Here is an 11,628-nt window from a genome sequence, read left to right on the forward strand (position 1 = left end):
ATGCTCACCTGAATCTGGTACTGATGAAGAAGGAAGACCTGGTGAGGGATGTGAACATGTGTGTCCACCTTAGCTGTCGTGACCAGGAAACAGTCGGGTCCCAGACCCCGGAGGGGAGGGAGGAAGGCCAGCAGCAGAGCACAGGCTGGTGGGCTCCAGAGGAGAAGACTTTGACATACTGGGGGATGGTGAGCAAAGGAGGAAGTAGGTCTGGAAGTAGGAAGTAGGTCTGAAGGGTGAAGGAGCTCAGGAAATCTGATCAGTCTTACAGGGCAGCTTGCTCCAAGCAAAGAAGTTTCTCTCCAAGCACCCATGAACAGAAGCATTTATCTCATTGAGGGTGCTTGTCTGAACTGATGGAGCTGCAGGGCAAAAAGGCAGCACACAGGAGGTGGAAGCAGGGGAAGCTGCAAAAGAAGAAATTTATAACATGGATGTAGGGATGATGGCAAAGATGGCCTGGGCTTGATCCTTGAATGGGAGTCTGATGGCAGCAAGACGAGCTGACATTGCTTCATTTGCAGTAAAAGAACACCCTGTCTAGATCATGGGTCTGCTGCTGAACTTCTTAAGAGTAGAATCAGACAGGAGTGAGGTTCTTCATGGCTTCTTTGCCTCCATCTTTCCCAGCAAGGTTTCCTGGGACTTTAATCCTAAAGGAGAACACCCAGCAGTGGATGGGGCTCAAGTCAGGGGTGACCTGAGCAAACTCAGACACCATTACAGAAAAGGAGATGGGTTGTTTGACCAGGTCCTTGAACACAAGTATGGCTGTGCTGTGGCACCTGAGATTCTCAGGAACACCTTCTGGTCCAGAGGAGTGTGACTCTCTTGCGGTGTCCTGGCCTGTCTCCTCACTCACATGGTGATTTAGGCACCCACTTTTCCATTATATTCAGTCTTTATCAGGACACGCTCCAGAACAATATGAAAACGAAACTGCTGAGATGAACTGCTCTGGAAAGGACGGGAAGGGTGAGCAGGTAAGGAAACAGAAGAAATACTGATTTCTTGCTGTTTATAATGGAAATGCTTTCTGTTTGGCTATTCCTGAAATCTCTCTAATCACCCACACCAGACTTGAAACTTTTAGGAAAATGCTGCACAGAGCCTTGGCTTGTAAGAGCATTTTCGATGTTCATGAGCCCTCTGCTGCCATGATCCTGAACTGCAGCTACTGAAACAACGAACAAACCTCTGATGAAGTGAAAGGCAGAAGCAAACCCCAAGTTTCTGAGGGTGTTTGGAACCCCATGAAGGGCCATCACTGACACAGCTGTGAAGGAAACAACCAGTGCAGGTCCCTGTCCCTGGAGGCTGGTGAAGGAAAGACTTGGAGACACTGATTACAGGTGGTGAGGGCCATGTGGAGGTGGCTCTGATGCCATGTGAGCCCTTGATGCTTGTTCATCTCCAGAATGGCTGAGACCTGACCCCTGGGACCTGGTAGATCCTTCTCAAATATTTATCAAGGTTTTTCCTGTGGACAGTGTGTTTTGTATTTTGGGAGCTGGTTTTATGTGAAGTGCTGTTGCTTTAACTGCAAGGCTGTGGTTTTCTGTGGAGCTGCAAATGCCTGTGAGTTCCTCACAACTCATCCACCTTCTTTCATACACCTGGCAATGGTCACCAATCACCTGAGCTGTCCCAGTCCCAAACTTGCTTGAATCCTCTATTTGGATCCATACCCATCACTCCAGGAGGTTCATGGATCCACCAGGCTCATGGATGATTCCTGAGGTCCATCCAAGTGTGGGCAGTATAAGAGAGGAGCAGAGCAGGGTCAGCTCATGGGCCATGACTGAGCACGGCCACCCCAGCAGCAGCCATTCCCCATCTCCCAGGCACAGCCATGCCCACAGGATGGAAATGTCACTGCCATACATGAGTAGCCCAAGAGAGGACTTTCTTCCTTCCATATTGCCAGGAAAATCTTCCTCCTATTCCTCCTCTACCTGCAGACATCAACTGCTTTCCATTTCTGGGCTCAGACATGGCTGGAAGGGTTCACTGAAGCCATCAGCCATCTCATTGCTTCTCCCTGACATGTCCTGACCCTCTCCCACACCTACACATGGCCAAGCACGGCTGCTCAGGGCCTCCCACTTCAGAAGAGGCCTTGAGCTTCTTGGTTCTTCATGGTGATAATAATAAACTTCTTTTCTCTCTGCAGAGTTCATGGTGAGCTTTCTTGTCCATAACAGCCCCTTTATGACCATGTCTTACTAAATGGTTGCCTTTGTATGATCATCTGTGCAGAAAGGGCAGTCACAGGACAGCACCCAATGTGTCAAAACTGATGCCGAGTGAAATGCCGTAAAGCCCTGATGAGTTCCCCCTGTGTCTGTGTCTCTCCTGGAAGGAGTCTGTCCCGAGAAGGGGACCCAGCTCCTGTCACTCTCTGCACAGGCACATGAGCAGTGTCCATGCACCTGAGGAGGAAGAGGGTGACTTTTGCAAGACCACCCTTCATCTGAACCACTTAGATACATGCTTGTGTATGGGGTATGAAGCCTTATAGTGCCAATACCTATTTAATTGTCATTGCCAGAGGGGCTACAACAGTTGCAGAATGCTATTTTACAGATATTTAAATATAAGCATGTTAAACTCTTTCTTTAAAAACTGACGTTCCTAGACATTTGAAGGATAATTCTTGCCTTTTAGCATGCTTATCCACTGAAAGCCACCGGTTTTGCATCTTCAGGAAATGGGATGCCAGAGTTCAAGGGCAGGATGGTTTGGGCTCTGTGCTGGGATCTGGAAACTGAAACGTGCTCCCATCTCCCAAGCCCCTGCCCTCCTCAGTGATGTGCGAGACATTCTGCCAGTGAGGGCTGAACTCACAGTCATGACCAGCATCTTATGACCAACTGCAGCCAATGGTGTCCTGCCAGCTCAGGACTGGAGCTTCCATTGCTGGAGGTATTTAGAAGATGTGGAGATGTGGCGATTAGGGATTTGATTTACATTTGTACTCTATATTGTGAAGGATCTTTTCAAAAATAAATGATTCTATGATGCCTTGATTCTACGATTTGGGTTGGAACCATTTCAATTCCATCACCTCCAGCTTCCCTCAGAGGCTGCTGTTGTGTGGCACAACTGTCCTGGCTCTCCAGGCAGGTTGGGCACTGGTTTGGTGCCTGCATTGGCAGTTTTGCCCTTCCTGGGGTAAAAGGCTGTTGAGGAGAGACAGCTGTAGAGATTTGGGTCACAGGGGTTTGGAGCAATCCTTTCAAAATCTGAGCAGGCTACGCTTTGGTACAAAGGCACAAAGGACGCCAGAATCTTTATGTGGTGTGCACTGACACAACACTGTCACCTGCATTTCCAGTCTCTGCAGTCCCAGCTGTGCAGCAGAGTCTGGAGTTCTGAGCTCCATTCATCTGCCCTGTGTGACACCTGTAAAATGGAACTACCCCAGTCAAATGGCTGGTTTTGATTATCTTCACAGCCTGAAGCACCCATGGGTCAGGAGACAAGCCAGGATACCCAATCAGGACTCACATGCTCTGCTCTTCAAGTTCAGATGTTCACTGTAATCTCAGCAGACACGTCACGCTGATATCTGGGTTCAAGGAGCTGGTCAAGTTCCTTGTCTCCATTTCTGCAGTGGTGGCTTTGCTGCCTGGCTGATGTGCAGACTCTGCACATGGATGCTGGCACCTCTTGAACAACCTGCTCTGAATGGGTTAACAACACGGGCTGTTCTTCCTGGAAGGGCATTAGGACAGTGAACAAGAAGACCCTGGGTTGAGGTAAATGAGAAAGGATGCAAAAGTTGTGGTAAAGACTGTTCGGGGGCACTTGTAAAGCATCCTGGCACCTTATGTGAGTTATTCCTGTGGTCAGGGAGAACCTGAGAGCTTTGTCTAAACTGAAAACATAGAAAAGCACAGAGATGCTGCTCTCAGCAGTGCCTGGTGGCTTTTCAGGGTAACATGGGAGTGTGATCAGCCTCCATCTCAGAAAGGTGCCAGCCCAGGGCAGCTGGAGCAGGACAGAGGGACAGACCAGCTGCCCTCACTCTGCACTGACCCACAGGCATCCTCTGGTCTTACAGGACTCACTTTGTTCTCCCTGAGTGCAGCAGAAATGCTGAGGGTTTCTGACACCCAAGAACACTCCCCAGGGTGGGAGCGGGGAAGGAGCTGCAGAAACACCAAACCTCTCCAACTCAGTTTCTCAGGCCTGGGGTACAGATGCTGACAGTCCCTTCCGCACCAGGAGCGGTTCCAGCTGACAAAGCTGAACCCCAGGACTGGCCCCTGCCCCACCCAATCACACAGGGTCAGGCTGACTGATCAAGAGCCCGTGGGCAGGGACCCTGCTCTTCATTGCACACTCATCAAGCACCGACGAGGGCTCCAGCCAGGACGTTCTCCTGGAAAAAGAAAAAAATGGGTCTCTTTGTGGGATGGTCTGTGGGAAATGGCTTTGTTTTCTCCCAGAGAAGTCTCATCTAAACTATCACCGTCTTTTCCTCCTTGCACAGGTCCTCATGCCCAGAGACAGCAAATGTCCAGCAGCAGCTCCATCACCCAGTTCCTCCTCCTGCCGTTCACAGACACACGGGAGCTGCAGCTCTTGCACTTCTGGCTCTTCCTGGGCATCTACCTGGCTGCCCTCCTGGGCAACGGCCTCATCATCACCACCATGGCCTGGGATCAGCACCTCCACACCCCCATGTACTTCTTCCTCCTCAACCTCGCACTCCTTGACCTGGGCTCCATCTCCACCAGTCTCCCCAAGTCCATGGCCAATTCCATCTGGGACACCAGGGCCATTTCTTATATGGGATGTGCTGCCCAACTGTTTTGCTCTGCCTTTTCATTTCAGCAGAGTATTCTCTTCTCACCATCATGTCCTACGACCGCTACGTTGCCATCTGCAAACCCCTGCACTACGGGACCCTCCTGGGCAGCAGAGCTTGTGTCCACATGGCAGAAGCTGCCTGGGCCACTGGGTTTCTCAATGCTCTGCTGCACACGGCCAATACATTTTCACTGCCCCTGTGCAACGGCAGTGCCCTGGACCAGTTCTTCTGTGAAATCCCCCACATCCTCAAGCTCTCCTGCTCACACTCTTACCTTAAGGGTTTGGCTCTTCTTCTCATTAGTGCCTGTTTATTCTTTCTGTGTTTTGTGTTCATTGTTGTGTCCTATGTGCAGATCTTCAGGGAGTTGCTGAGGATCCCCTCTGAGCAGGGACGGCACAAAGCCTTTTCCACCTGCCTCCCTCACCTGGCCGTGGTCTCCCTGTTCCTCAGCACCTCTTCTTTTGTCTACCTGAAACCTCGATCCTTCTCTTCCCCATTCCTTGATCTGGTCATGGCAGTTCTGTACTCGGTGGTGCCTCCAGCAGTGAACCCCCTCATCTACAGCATGAGGAACAAGGAACTCCAGGGTTCCATGTGGAAACTGATAACTGGATGTTTTCAATAACAAACAGCAACAAACTCTCATTTTCTCCATAGCAGTTATAGTGTAACTCAATGCAGGCTCAGACATTCTTGTTCTCTTGTTGTTCTTGTCGTTTTGTGATAATGTTGTCATCCCTTTCCTAATTCACTGTCTGCCTTTTTTTCTGACCAATTTTATGTAAATGAGTAGCCATTTTGCCTGTGTTTAAAAAAAACATAAAGGGAACTACAGTGTTCTGTCTAGGTTTGTTTTTCTCCTGAGATCTTCTTTTAAGTCCTTTTTGGAGACACAGTTTCTGTCTGCATTGGTGGAGAGGAACAGAGTCCAGCATGGCAGCCCTGCCAGGGAGCACCAGCGCTTGTTCTTCCAGAGCTGTTCTGTTTCCACTCCCACAGTCTCCTTCTCATCCCTTGTGTTGGTGCGAGGCCTGAGTGCTCTGGCAGCTTGGTCCCTGTCCAGAAAATAAAGCAGGGACAGGCAATGGGCACTGCTGTGACAGAGCTGGCCTCAGAACAGCCTTTCCAGATAGAAAGGTGATCTCCTCAGGGCAGGGACTGAAGGTTTAGATCTTCTTACAATCTTTTTCTCAATAACATTTTCAAGAAAGTGGCCACAGATGCAACACCAGGGTACAGCTGAACAGTGTGTGTGTGCAGGCTGGCACACAGCAGTGTCCTCTCACAGCCTCCCAGAGACCTGCAGGACCAGCAGAGCAGGGGCTGGGCTGTGCCCCTGTGCACTGGACACTCCTTCAGAAGGCGCCTCAGGTCAATCACCATGGACTGGCCCCTCACAACCACCATTTCCAGCCCTGCGCTCTCACCCAAAGAAGCTATTCTTCCTTCCATGGGCAGACACTCAATGAGTCCTTCAGCAGTCCATGTTTGCTTTGTACAGATGAGATGTGAGTATGCACATCGTGTACGTGAGGTGACATGAACCCGCGTGAGCACAAACACCATCAACTACTCCTTTCCATTCTGTGAAGACCTGTGGAACACATGAGGTCTTGAGCTCACTTCATATTGGGAGGAGTAACCTATGGGAAGTCACCTGAAAGCAGCACTGGGTTGTGCTTCCTTTGACTGAGGTCCCCGTGTCCATTCCTCATGATGCGGGACATCTCAGATGAGTGCAGAGCAGGTGACACAGCACAGGGGTGAGGTGTCTCCCATCCTTTGGAACTGACAACAGGAAACCAGAAGGACACTCTGACTCCTACCTCTGTGTGTAAAAGGGACAGACTCTGTCTCTGAGCATCCCTGGGTGCATAAGGAGTCCTGAGACCAACTCAGATATGGATGCCAGACAGAACCCTGACATTTCTCTGTGTGACTCCAGGAACAGACCCCACTGGATCAGTGAGATACATCTCAGCTGCACTGGACAGGTTCGTTGCAAGTGCTCCAGTCTGCTACATCACCATTGCCTGTGATTCCACATTGTGCTCTCATAAGTGCCATAGAAACCAGAATGGTTCTGGAGTCCTAAGGAAACACAGATCTCAAACCCATCTTCAAGAAGAGCAGGAATAGGAATGGGGAGAATAACAGCCTCAGCCATGGTCTGCTTCTGGCCAGAGTGGTGCTGATGGGGCTCAAGAAGTGGATGCTAGGTGGGAAGTTGGCTGAACCGTCAAGCCCAAATATCATCAGTGGTACAAAGTCCTCCATGCAGCCAGTTACTGGTGTCATCTCTCAGTGACCAGAACTTGAACAACACTGTTGAACATCTTTATTCTCCCTTTCTAAGATATAACAGAGAGCCCTCTAAGTGCCTTGAGGATGATGCAAACCTGGGTGGAGGCCTTGAGCAGGAGAGTGAGACAAGGTTCGCCCAGCCTTGAGCAGGAGAGTGAGACAAGGCGAGTGAGACAAGGGCTCTCTGTAAACCTGAGTTATTCTGTGATTTGACAGAATTTTTGACTTGGAGAGGTTTCTGGAGAGAGAATAGGTGGAGGTATAGTAAAAAAAAAAAGAATAAGGAAGGGCAGAAGAGGAGATACAGAAGGTGTTACCGAAAGCACAGGAGTTCCAGTGAGGAGTGCTTTTCACTCACAGTGTTAGTAGGAAATATATTTGACAAATTTGAACAAGGTGAGGAAGCGAGATGGGTGTCTGCAGCTTGTGGGAAAGAGGGGCAGGTGTAGGACTCTGTAGAATATGCTTCAGCCTTGGTCAGGTCCCGGGCCATAAGGAGGGGGATGGATGGGTGTAGTATTATGAGGTCAGTTGAGTCTCAGACACTCATAATCCAGTCAGAATCCTGTGGCTGTGAAGGGGCAGTGAGGTCAGTTCTGTCTCTGTAGGTGACAGCCAGGCGGCAGGGACATGGCTGGGAAAGAACCTCTGCCTAAGTGCCCACAGGCCCTACCCAGGAAGAGGCCTTGGAGATGGGTTGTCATGTCCATCCCGCCTGAGAACATGACGGGACAGCAGCAGGGACATGTGCAACTTGGAAGGTGAAGACTGGATATGAGGAGGAAGAAATGTCAGTGGAAGGGCAGTGCTGTGGTGCAAGAGGTCACCCAGAGGGAGCTGGATCAGCCCATGGTTTGAGTTCCAAAGCACAGCCAGTGAGGGTGCAGACACAGCAGCGAAGGTGCAGAAATGCTGGGGTGAGAGCAGGTGGGGAAGCGAGATGGGTGTCTGCAGCCTGCAGGGAAAGAGGGGCAGGGGTAGGACCGTGTAGAACAGCCTGTGGTGGAGATGGCAAAGGGTGCTGGCAAGGCTGGAAGGGACCCACAGAACCCAGGTCTCTGTCCCCTTGGCCATGGCAGTTGTCTCTGCCACTGAGGCCCAGGAGAAGCCATGTTGTCCTCATGGCACTGGGGCCCCGTTGCTTCCTTGCAGCCCCATGGGGAAGCTGGAAGTTGTTGTCCCAGTGTTGTTGTTCCCTCGGCCTTGCACACCAACACCCCACGGTCCCAGGAAGAGCCCTGAGCCGTGTGTGAGGGACAGGATCCCTCTTCCCATTGCCTGGAGGTCATGGCTTCTCCTTTCTGCTTCAGAAAGAAAACCAAGAGGTTTCTCAGCCTCAGAGCTGAAGAAAAGACTAAAAGGAGACCTCATGGTGGCTACAGCTTCCTCACAAGGGGAGAAGAAAGGAAAGGTACTGATCTCTTCTCTCTGGTGACCATTGACAGAACCCAAGGGAATGGAAGAGACATGTGCCAGGGGAGGGTCAGTTGAACATGAGGAAAACGTTCTTCACCCAGAGGTGCTGGACACTGAACAGGCTCCCAGGGAGGTGTCACGGCCCCAACCTGACAGTGTTCAAGAAGAGACTGGACAATGTCCTCAGGCACACGGGGTGACCTGTGGGGTGTCCTGTGCAGGGACAGGAGTTGGATTCCATGATCCTTGTGGGTCCTTCCAGCTCTGGACATTCTATGATTCTATTAAATTGCGAGGTCAAAAGTCCATGTTTCCGTTGTACAGATGAGATGTAAACACACACATCATGTGCATGTCCACTGTGTGCATGTGGTGAGGTGAACCCAAGGGAGCACAAATGCTGTCAGCTATTCCTTGGGGTGCCATAAAGGTCAGTGGGACAGAGATGGTGCTCCAGGGTCTCTTCCAACCTGCAGTATTGTAGGATTCCATGAATCTTTTCCTTGGAGAGCTCTATCAAGAGAGGTATAAAATGCGCCAGTATAAATACAGCAGCTCCTCTGAGGAACGTTTCTCCACTCAAACCCTTGATAGGAAATCTATTGGATACATTTGATGAAAGCAGCTCAGGTCTATCTGCTCACACACTGGACCACAAGGAGGGTGATGGCTGCGTACGATGCCATGTGGTCACTTGTGTCTCAGGAACTCATAATCCAGTAGGAAGCCAATGGCTGTGCAGGGCACTGTGAGGTCACTTCTGCCTCTGCAGGGGATAGGCCAACAGCAGGAACATGGCTGGGAAAGGACTGTGAGATCACCCATACCAGACGAGCAATCAGGCCCAATCAGCGTGGTTTTGCGAAAGGCAGGTCCTGCTTGACCAGCCTGATCTCCTTCTACGACAAGGTGACCGGCTGAGCAGATGAGGGAAAGTCTGTCGTGGGGAGTGAATCCGCCACACAGGCTGTGGGTGTTGTGTCCTTAGACTGCAGTAAAGCCTTTGACACCGTATCCCACAGCATCTCCTGGAGAAGCTGCAGCTCATGGCCTGGATGGTGTAGCTGTGATGGGTAAAGAACTGGCTGGAGGGCTGGGCCCAAAGAATTGTGGTGAATGGAGCCAAACCGAGTTGGCGGCCGGTCAGGAGTCGTATCCCCAGGACTCAGTATCGGGGACAGTTCTGTTTAATCTCTTTATCAATGATCTGGATGAGGTGATCAAGGGCAATCTCAGTAAGTTTGTAGATGACACCAAGTTGGGTTGGAATGTTAATCTGCTGGAGGTTGGGAAGGCCATACAGAGGGATCCTGTCTGACTGAGGCCAGTTGTCTGAGTTTCTATGAGGCCAAGTGCTGGGTCAGGCAGATGGGTCATAACAACCTCCTGCAACAGTACAGGCTTGAAGAAGAGCAGCTGGAAAGCTGCTGTCAGAAAAAGACGTGGGGGTGTTGATTGACAGAGCCTCTTCTGAAGAGCAGGAGGCCTGAGCAGCGGTGATTGGACATGTGTAGGTGTGGGAGAGGGTCAGGGCTGACCCTGCTCTGCTCTGTTCCTCTCTCACACTGCCCACGCTTGGATGGACCTCAGATATCATCCATGAACCTGGTGGATCCATGAACCTCCTGGAGTGATGGGTATGGATCCAAATAGAGGATTCAAGCAAGTGTGGGACTGGGACATTAAGGAGATTGGTGACCATTGCCAGGTGTATGAAAGAAGCTGGATGAGTTGTGAGGAACTCACAGGCATTTGCAGCTCCACAGAAAACCAGAGCCTTGCTGTTAAAGCAACAGCACTCGACATAAAACCCACCCCCAAAGCATGAAACACTCACACTGACCACAGGAAAAGCCTTGTAAAACATTTGAGAAAAATCTACCAGGTCCCAGGGGTCAGGGCTCACCCATTGTGATGATGAACAAGCATCAAGGGCTGACATGGCATCAGAGCCACCTCCACATGGCCCTCACCACCTGTAACCAGTGTCTCCAAGTCTTTCCTTCACCAGCCTCCAGGGACAGGGACCTGCACTGGTTGTTTCCTTCACAGCTGTGTCAGTGATGGCCCTTCATGGGGTCCCAAACACCCTCAGAAACCTGGGGTTTGCTTCTGCCTTTCACTTCATCAGAGGTTTGTTCATTCTTTCAGTATCTGCAGTTCAGGATCATGGCAGCAGAGGGCTCATGAACATCGAAAATACTCTTACAAGGCAAGGCTCTGTGCATCATTTTCCTATAGGCTTCAAGTCTTGTGTGGATGATTAGGGAGATTTCAGGAACAGCCAAGCAGAGAGCATTTCCACAAGAAACAGCAATAAAACCAAATTTCTTCTATTTCCTTCCCTGCTCTCCCTTCCCTCCCTTTCCAGAACAGGTGGCATCGACAGCTTCCTGTTCATATTGATGTGGAACGTCTCAGGATAAGACTGAATGTATTGGAAACGTGGGTGCCTAAATCACCATGTGAGTGAGGAATCACACAACTCTGGACCAATACATGGAAGTTCTTGGGAACTTCAGGTGCCACAGCACAGTGATACTTGTGTTCAGGGAGCTGGTCAAGTGACCCATCTCCTCTTCTGTAATGGTGTCTGAGTTTGCTCAGGTCATCCCTGACTTGAGCCCCATCCACTTCTGGGTGTTCTCCAGACTCCTGCCTTCAGGAACAAAGTCCCAGGAGACCTTGGTGGTGAAGATGGAGGCAAAGAAGCCATGAAGAACCTCAGTCCTGTCTGATTCTACTCTTAAGAAGTGCAGCAGCAGGCCCACAATCGCCCTCTCTATTTAACTGCAAATGAAGCTATATCAGGTCATCTTCCTGCCCTCAGCCTCCCCGCAGGTATCAAATCCAGGGCAGCTTTGGCATCATCCCCACATCCATGGACAAGGTTTCTAAATTCCTCCTTTGCAGCTTCCCCTGCTTCCACCTCCTGTGTGCTGCCTTTTTGCTCTGGAGCTCCAACAGTTCAAATGGGCAGCCTCACGAGATAAATGCTTCTTTTCATGGGAACTCAGATCATTCTTGTGCTTGGAGCAGGCTGTACTGAAAGGCTGATCAGATTTCCTGAGCTCCTTCACACTTCA

The sequence above is a fragment of the Patagioenas fasciata genome, chromosome 9 (assembly GCF_037038585.1).
Source record: "Patagioenas fasciata isolate bPatFas1 chromosome 9, bPatFas1.hap1, whole genome shotgun sequence".
NCBI classification, from domain to species: domain Eukaryota; kingdom Metazoa; phylum Chordata; class Aves; order Columbiformes; family Columbidae; genus Patagioenas; species Patagioenas fasciata.